Raw genomic sequence first — 9,080 nt, forward strand, 5'->3', positions numbered from 1 at the left:
GAGGGACAGAGAGAAACATCAATGTGAGAGAAACACATCGATTGGTTGCCTCCTGCACAAGCCCTGACCAGGTCCCGGGCCGGGGAGGAACCTGCAACCAAGTACATGCCCTTGACTAGAATCGAACCTGGGACCCTTTGATCCACGGGCCAACGCTCTATCCACTGAGCCAAACTGGCTAGGGCAGTTATTTTCTCAGCATTGATGTTTCTCTCTCCCTCTTCCTTCCTCTCTGAAATCAATATATATATATATATCCCAAAGTTTAAAAAAAGAAAGTACAAGGAGGCCCTGGCTGATTTTGCTTAGTGGTTAGAGCATCGGCCCTCGGATTGAAGGGTCACGGGTTTGATTCCTAGTCAAGGGCACACACCTCAGTTGCAGACTTGATCTCTGGCTCCAGTCAGGGTGCATGTGGGAGGCAACCAATCGATGTGTCTCTCTCACATCAATCTTGTCTCTCCCCCTCCCTTCCACTCTCTCTAAAACTTAATGAAAAAATATTCTTGGGTTAGGATTAACAACAACAACAAAAAGAAATTGATAACCTGATTCTAAAATGTACATAGAAATGTAAAAGACCAAGAATAGCCAAAAACAATCTTAAAAAGGGAAAAAGCGGGTGTCCGACCCCACCCCTAGCCCCTTGGCCCAGGACCCCCTCCTTCTCAGGAACCTCCCGGGATTGCCCACCCTCCCACTGGCTCTGGATCCGGATCCGGCAGGCCTGGCGTGAGTCCCTGCCAGGTGCCCTGGCTCGGCCCCAGGTTGGAGGAGCGAGGAGCCCGCCTTAGGAGCCACAGCCCAGGGGCTGCGCTACATCCTGCCGCTCCTTGCACTGTCCAGAGTCCATGCTTGTGATTCTCAATGGAGAGTGAAAACACAGATTTCTAATGAAAACCAGCCTCATCGGCCACCGACTCTCAAAAGACAGAGGCTGCCCCTACCTGTTTAAGAGCCCCCGCCCACCAAGAGCCTGGTCAGGCACAGGCCTCCAAGAAGTGGCAGAGTCCACCTCCTGCAAGTTCCCGGCTGGGATCAAGATTATTATTATTTTTTTTTTAAATTGGGTGGGGTGGTGGTGGTGGTGGTGGTGGTGGTGGTGAGGGATCAAGATTATTAACCACCCACTATGCCCAGCACCCAAGTGGTGGCCATCCAACAATGCCAATACCAGAGCATCATCACAGCATTGACCGCCAAAGGAAGAGAGTGGCAGCAATGGGCCCAACAAATTCATCCTCATTAGCTGGGGGGGGACCCCACTCACCCTCCAGAACCCCAATCTCAAGCCCAAACCAGCAGTGATTCCAAGAGGACAGAAGGGATCACCAAGGCCCTGGGACCAGAACCTGCAACTACGGATGTGAGTCTTCCTAGACCACCTGGCGCCCACCTCGGGCAGAGATGGGAGAACTGTGCAGGTGGTGAGGCAGCAGGCTGCGCTCTTAAAACCAGCTTGACCAGCATGCAGTGGCTGGGAACGATGAGTTCTGGCCGGGGCTCCTGCAGCATCAAGCAAGAGATGGAGGGGACGGAAAACCAGCACCTGGAGCCGAATCAGGTTAAGGTTTTGAAGCCCCCAGGAGGATCAACATCCTGGCGGGACTCCGTGTCTGAGCGGCCGCCGTACTCTCACGTGGCCGTGATATAATTCGCCATCGACAGGACTGAGAGGAAACCTATGACCTTGAAAGACATTGACACGTGGATCGAGGACGACTTCCCCTATTTTAAGCATATGGCAAAGCCAGGCTGGAGGAATTCCATTTGCCATAATCTTTCTCTTCTAGACATGTTTGTTCGAGAGACATCTGCCAACGGCAAGGTCTCCTTTTAGACCATTCACCCCAGTGCCAATCGCTACTTGACCTTGGGCCAGGTGTTTAAGCAGCAGAAACAGCCCAATCCTGAGCTCCGCTGGAATGTGACCATCAAAACTGCTCCCGCTGGGCGCACGGCGGAAGATGAAGCCATTGCTACCCCAGGTCAGCTCAGACCTGGTACCCATTCAGTTCCCAGCGAACCAGCCACTGAGGTTTCAGCCCTCAGTCAAGGTGCCATTGCCCCTGGCAGCTTCACTCATGAGCTCAGAGCTGGCCCGCCACAGCAAGCTTCCGTATTGTCCCCAAGCTTCCGGGTTTCCAGTCTTGGTTAAGAACATCACCCCCAGATTGTCCATGTAGTCTCCTAGATTCTCCTTCAGGATTTGTGCCGCTAGCTGATGAGGGGGTAGCCCCTCTGCCCACTGCAGGGCCCATGAAAGAGGAGAAACTCCTGCTTGGAGAAGGGCTATCGCCTCTGCTTCCAGTTCAGTCCATCGGGGGAGGAAAGGCCACACTGAGGGAGGCCCATCAAGGCGGAGAGCCCGCCCCTGAGAGAGTGGCCCTCGCCGTGCCCACCTGTCAAAGAGGAGCTGTCTCAGTCCTGGGGGGAGGGCCCCCCACTCTCCCACTCAAAGGTCCGGGAAGTCCTGCAGGGGGCTCAGGCCCCCAACCCGGTGTGTGTCTGAAATGCTGGTGATTAAACGAAGGGAGGGGAGGGAGATGAGCCGGTCTCGAAGGAAACAGCACCTGCTGCCTCCCTGTGTGGACGAGCCCAAGCTGCTCTTCTCAGAGCCCCTGGGACTTCAAGACCAGCCACAGAGCTCCTCTCCCTTCAGAGCCCTCTGTGCCTGGCTACTCCCAGGAGGGGGGAGGACCTTTTAAGGTACCCATTAAGGAGACGCTGCCCATCTCCTCCACCTCGAGCAAATCTGTCCTCCCCGTGAGCCCCAAATCCTGGAGGCTTACACCCCCAGCCAAAGTTGAAGGGTTAGGTTTCAGCCCAGTACGAACCCGAGGGTACCTTTGGCCCTCTACCTGACTCCCTGGGGCTGACACATCTCAGGACCACCCCACTGAAAAGTTGCCCCTCTTTGACTCACCCCAAGAACTCCTCCATTCTGAGCCCTTTGACCTCACCTCTGACCCCTTTAGCAGGTGTTCCCCCTCAGAAATGAAAGTCCCCAAACCAAGCTACCCCACGGCCGGGGAACCACAGGTTGCCAGCCTTCCAGCCAACCGCTCCCTGACAGAAGGCCTGGTTCTGGGCACAATGAATGACAGCCGGAGCCAGATCCTGTGGACATCAGCTTCCCTGGCCTGGAGGAGGGCCTGCTGGGCCCTGACAACACTGCGCTCAGCTCCTGCCTGAGCTGCGTAGAGACCTGCCCTTACCTTGCTGCCCAACCTGTCCACTCTGCAGTCGTGTGGCTGGGCCATCCCAGGCCTGAGGAAGGACAGCAAGCAGGGCCGTCCGCCCCTCTAGCCCCACCTTGCCTGGTTATGCCACGGCAGACATCATGCCACAGCCACCACTGGGCCTCTACAAGCCTCCAGGCCCTGGTATCTGGACTCTGTGCCACCCTATGCTCCCCTAGAGAATATGATTCCTCGATCCCCCTGAGAGAGCCGCAGGGTGGATGAAAAGATTAGGCACTCCCAAAACTGTTTGCATTCTGTGCCCAGCAGTTTCACCTTCCCTGTTCCATGCAGCGTGTCCTATAAATAGTGTATATGCTCCAAATTAACCTCTAATTTTAAATGTAAGCTTATTTCCCTAGGTCCTTATCTAAGACTATCAGAAGGTGGGAAGGGTGACAGAGGTTTCAGTTTGCTTCTGTTCCTTGCTGTTAGACCCTAGAGAAGGGGGACCTGCAGGGCACACTTTCCTCCGGGCCCAACCTGCCTGCCTCAAGGGTGCTTCGCTGTAGGCACCCAGACAAGCAGATCTGCTTGCCAGAGCCCCTCTTACTGCTCTTCCTTCCCTCCTCCCCATGTTTCCAAGAAGCAATCCTGGTAAAAACGTCTCTTATAACGTGTTGAGTTGAATTGGGGGTGGAGAATGGATGCATTTGAAACTGAGTGTGGGTGCCCAGATGTGTGCCCATGGGCTGTGTCTCTGTAGTGCCCCCAATCATGCCAGAGAAACTAGCACTGATGAGAACTTGGCATGAGGCTTGAGAAGGCTAAAAGGCCCTGACTTGCTGGGCTTCCTTAGCTTGCACTGCAGCTCTGCAAAGAGCCACCTAGGCCCCAGCTGGCCATATGCATGTGAGCCAGTGCAAGAACACTACTGTAACTGCTCAATAAAATCCAGGGTGTAAAAAGAAAAGGAAAAAATCGCCCTGACCAGTTTGGCTCAGTGGCTCGAGCGTCGTCGGTCTGCGGACTGAAGGGTCCCAGGTTTGATTCTGGTCAAGGGCATGTACCTTGGTTGTGGGCACATCCCCAGTAGGGGGTGTGCAGGAGGCAGCAGATGGATGTTTCTCTCTCATGGATGTTTCTCTCTATCCCTCTCCCTTCCTCTCTGTAAAAAATCAATAAAATAGATTTTTTTTTAAAAAAGGAAAAAATCTGGAGTACTTACCTAACTTTAACTTTCTAAAGTCACAATAGTCAAGACTGTGATTTTGACCTTAGGATAGACATGATCTGATAGAGGATAGAGCCAGGAATCAACCCACACTGAATAATCCACTGATTTTCAACAACAGTGCCAAAGCAAGGAAGGAAGAAGGGAGAGCTAGAAATCATCAATGATGAGAGAGAATCATTGGCTGCCTCCTGCATGCCTCCCACTGGGGATCAAGCCCACAACCTGGGCATGTGCCCTTGACCGGAATCGAACCTGGGACTCTTCAGTCTGCAGGCCGATGCACTATCCACTGATTAACTGCCTCTTGCACGCCCCCTACTGGGGATGGAGCTACAACCTAGGCATGTGCCCTGACCGGAAATCCCACCGTGACTTCCTGATTCCTAGGCCAGTGCTCAACCACTGGGCCACACTGGCTGGCCTGGATATTCTTATTCATATGAAAAATAATGGCCCGGCCAGCATGGCTCAGTTGTTGAGCACCGACCTGGGGCACTCAGGGTTGTGGGCTCCAGCCCCAGTGTGGGTTGTGTAGGAGGCAGCTGTTCAATAATTCTCTCTCATCATTGATGTTTCTCTTAGTCTCTTCCTCTCCTTTCTCTGAAATCAATTAAAAAAGAAAAAGAAAAATTATGAACCTTGACCCCTACCTTACACTATACACAAAAATTAACTTTTTTTAATTGATTTCAGAGAGGAAGGGAAAGGGAGAGAGAAATAGAAACATCAATGATGAGAGAGAATCATCGATTGGCTGGCTCCTGCAGGTCCCCCACTGGGGATGAAGCCTGCAACCCAGGCATGTGTCTTGACCGTGAATCCAACCCGTGACCTCCTGGTTCATAGGTTGACGCTCAACCACTGAACCATGCCGGCCAGGCTACACAAAATTAATTTGAGATGAATCGTAAACACAAATGTAAAAGTTAAAACCATAAAACATTTAGAATAAGTCATAGGGGAACATTTTTTTGACCTGGGGGTAGGCAAGGATTTCTTAGCAGGACCCAGAAAGCAGTAACAAAAGAAAATTTATAAGTTAGATTTCACCAAAGTTGTAAAACTCTGCTCATCAAGGTACCTTAAAAAAAAATGGACAATCAATCCCTATGTTCATAACAGCGCTATTTACAATAGCTAAGATCTGGAAATAGCCCAAGTGTCCATCAGTAGATGAGCAGATAAAAAAGCTGTGGTAGCCCTGGCCAGAGCATCAGCCCAAGCACTGAAGGGATGCGGATTCCATTCCTGGTCAAAGGCATTCGTGAGTTGCTGGTTCTTTCCCCGGCCCATTTTGGATGGGGTGCGGGAGGCAACCAATTGATGTGTCTGTATCACGTTAATGTTTCTCTCTCATACTCTCTCTCATCTCTCTCCCCCTCCTTCCCTTCTACTCTCTCTAAAAAAATCAATGGAAAACATATCCTCGGGTGAGGATTAACACACACACACACACACAGACACCCACACACACACACACACAAAAGAGCGATGGTACATTTACACAATGGAATACTATGCAGCAAAAAAAAAGGATTTCTTACCCTTTGTGACAGCATGGATGGACCTGGAGAATATTATGCTGAGTGAAATAAGTTGGTCAGAGAGATAAATATCACTTGATCTCACTTATAAGTGAAATCTAATGAACTTAGTAGACTGACAAACAAAATAGGTCCAAAGGCATGGAGGTATAGAAGAGACTGACTTATCTCAGAGGTGGCAGGGGGGGAGAGGGAGGAGGATGGGAAAAGATTAACCAAAAAACGTATACATACTAGAGGCCTGATGCACGAAATCTGTGCAAGAGGCTCGGCCCTTGCAGCCCCTCGCAGCCTCGGCTTCGTCCAGAAGGTCGTCCAGACAGTTGTCCAGAATATCGTCCGGACATTTGGCTGCTTGGTCTAATTAGCATAATTGCTCTTTATTATATAAGATTATACAGGATATGCATAACCAACGGACACACATAATAGTGTGGTGAAGGCCTGGGGTGGGGCAGGGACTGAGAGGAGATGGAGAAATGGGAGGGAAATGGGAGGACATCTATAGTACTATCAACAATAAAAAAACAAATTACATGTGTAAAAATAAAAAGAAAATGGATAATCAAGCCGCAGACTGAAAAAATATTCATAAAACAGGTCTTGATGAAGGACTTGTAAAGACTTGGGCAAAGTAATTGAATAGATACTTCCCAAAGAATAATATACAAATGGCCAATATGCACAAGAAAAAACACCATTGGTAATCAATGTAATGCAAATTAAAAACAAACTATGAGATACCACTACATCTGTATCAGAATGGCTAAGCTTAAGAATGACAGCATCAAATCATCGAATGTATGTGAGGAAGTCAAGTAATGAACTGTCACATTGCTGTTCAGAATATAAAATAGTACCAACACTTAGGAGAACTGTTTGGCAATGTCTAGTAAAGTTAAACATATCTCCACCTGAAAACCAAGCAATTCCATTCAGTGTGATGGGCAAAATAATAGCCCCCCCCCCCTCCAATATATCCACATCATAATCCCCAGAACCTGGGAGTACAATACTCACATGGGAAAGTGACTTTGCAGAGAGGGAGAGAGAGATAGAAACATCAATGATGAGAGAGAATCATTGATCAGATGCCTCCTGCATGCCCCCCACTGGGAATCGAGCCCACAACCTGGGCATATGCCCTGACCAGGAATCGAACCAGTGACCTCTTGGTTCCTAGGTTCAAGCTCTACCGCTGAGCTACACCCGGCTGGGCTCAGGAGAGTCGGAGACAGAGAAGGAGATGTGGTGAGAGCAGAGAAGGAGATGTGGTGAGAGCAGAGGTGTGTGTGTGTGTGTGTGTGTGTGTGAGAGAGAGAGAGAGAGAGAGAGAGAGGTTAAAGATGCTATCCTGCTGGCTTTAAGATGGAGTGGCTTCTAGAGAAGGCAAGAACAGATTTTTCCCAAAGCTGCCAGAGGAACGCAGCCCTGCTGACCCATTTTGGACTTCTGACCATTAGAACTGTGAGCTCACACGTTTGTGTTGCTTTATGCCACTTAGCCCGTACTAATTTGTTATAGCAGCAATAGGACACTAGTACACCTAGGAAAATTGAACCCGTGCCACAAAAGACTTCTATGAAACATTCACAGCAGCTTTACTCACAAGAGCCACACAACACCGATGTCCATCTGTGACAGTGGGTGGATTAACTGGGAAGGGATAGGAGGAAATTTTATGGGAAAGTGAAATGTGCTGCATCTTAATAGGGTATCAATGCCCTCCAGCCCCAAACCAAGAATATTCCTGTAGTTTAACGAGGTTGAGTTTTTTGCTCCTTGCAATGAGGGAGAACACGTACCATGGGGAAGCATGGGTCTCAGTAAGGTGTTAAGAATGACTTGTTTTAGGATTTGGTCTGTGTTAGGTGATTTGGGGGAGGTGTTCAGGAAGCAGGGCTTTGCTCTGGATTGGATGTTATCAGGAAGCAGGTGATTCTCTTTAAACATCTTCCTTAGAAGGAGGGAGGAATGGATGTGCCTAAAGCTACACCTGATAGAGAAGCAGCACTCATTAGCTGGGGAAAGGGGATGCTGGATATTTCAGTGGTTTGCACAGTGAACTTGTTTTTGTCTGTGATTCAGTAAGATTATAAAGTGATCTTTATTTTTGTCTACTTTATCCGAGTCACAAAATGCCTGTGTTCTGCTGTTTGATGACACTGCTCATAGCAGGAGAATGACAGGCCTCCCTGTGAGCACCGGGCCAACCTCAAACATGCCACGGCCAGTGTAAGGGTCAGACATCTCCTGGGTGCCAGGGCTGCTTTTCTCTTTCTTTCTCAGGGGTGTGAGTTACATGGTTGTACCCATTCCTCAAAAGGGCGGGGTTAAGATCTGTATATTTCAGTGTCAATTTTATCCCAAATGCCTGTATTAAAAAAATCAACACGAATAAACTGTAGTACAGCCACACAATGGACTACTACACAACAAAAAAATAGGAATAAACTATTGATACATGCAACATCATAGAAGAATCTCAAAACAGTATGCTGAGCAGAAGAAACCAGACACAAGCCCTGCCAGTGTGGGTCAGTTGGTTGGAGCATTGTCACACACACTGACAGGTTGTGGGTTCGATTCCCGTTCCGAGCACATGCCTAAGTTGCAGGTTTGTTCCTGGTTGGGGTGCATGCGGGGGCAACCAATCGGTTTCTCTCTCACATGAATGTTTCTCTCCCTCCCTCCCTCCCTTTTTAAAATTAACCAATAAATAAAAAAAGAAAAAGAAATCAGCCACAAAAGAGATCATAATGGTTCCCTTTATCTGGAAAAGGCAAGATTATAGAGACCAAGAACAGTGGTTAGCAGGGAGGGTATTGTTGACCACAAAGGGGCAGGCATGGGAACTTTTTAGGGTGATGGAAAGGTTCTCTAGCTTCACTGTGGTTACACAACTGTATCTGTTTATCAGAACTCAGAGCGGGACGTCCGGCTTGCGAGTGGGGATCTCTGTGTTGTGCGCTGTTGAGAAGGGCAAGAAGATTTTTGTTCAGAAGTGTGCCCAGTGCCATACTGTGGAAAAGGGAGGCAAGCACAAGACTGGGCCAAATCTCCATGGTCTCTTTGGGTGAAAGACAGGTCAGGCCCCTGGATTTTCTTAGACGGATA

At 49.2% G+C, this 9,080-nt stretch overlaps 1 pseudogene; it reads left to right on the plus strand.

Annotated features, from left to right (window-relative positions):
* Positions 1–893: 893 nt before the first annotated feature.
* Positions 894–3,274, plus strand: LOC102758225 (annotated as a pseudogene).
* The last annotated feature ends 5,806 nt before the right edge of the window (positions 3,275–9,080 follow it).

This window comes from Myotis davidii, unplaced genomic scaffold (genome assembly GCF_000327345.1).
Source record: "Myotis davidii unplaced genomic scaffold, ASM32734v1 scaffold1073, whole genome shotgun sequence".
NCBI lineage: Eukaryota > Metazoa > Chordata > Mammalia > Chiroptera > Vespertilionidae > Myotis > Myotis davidii.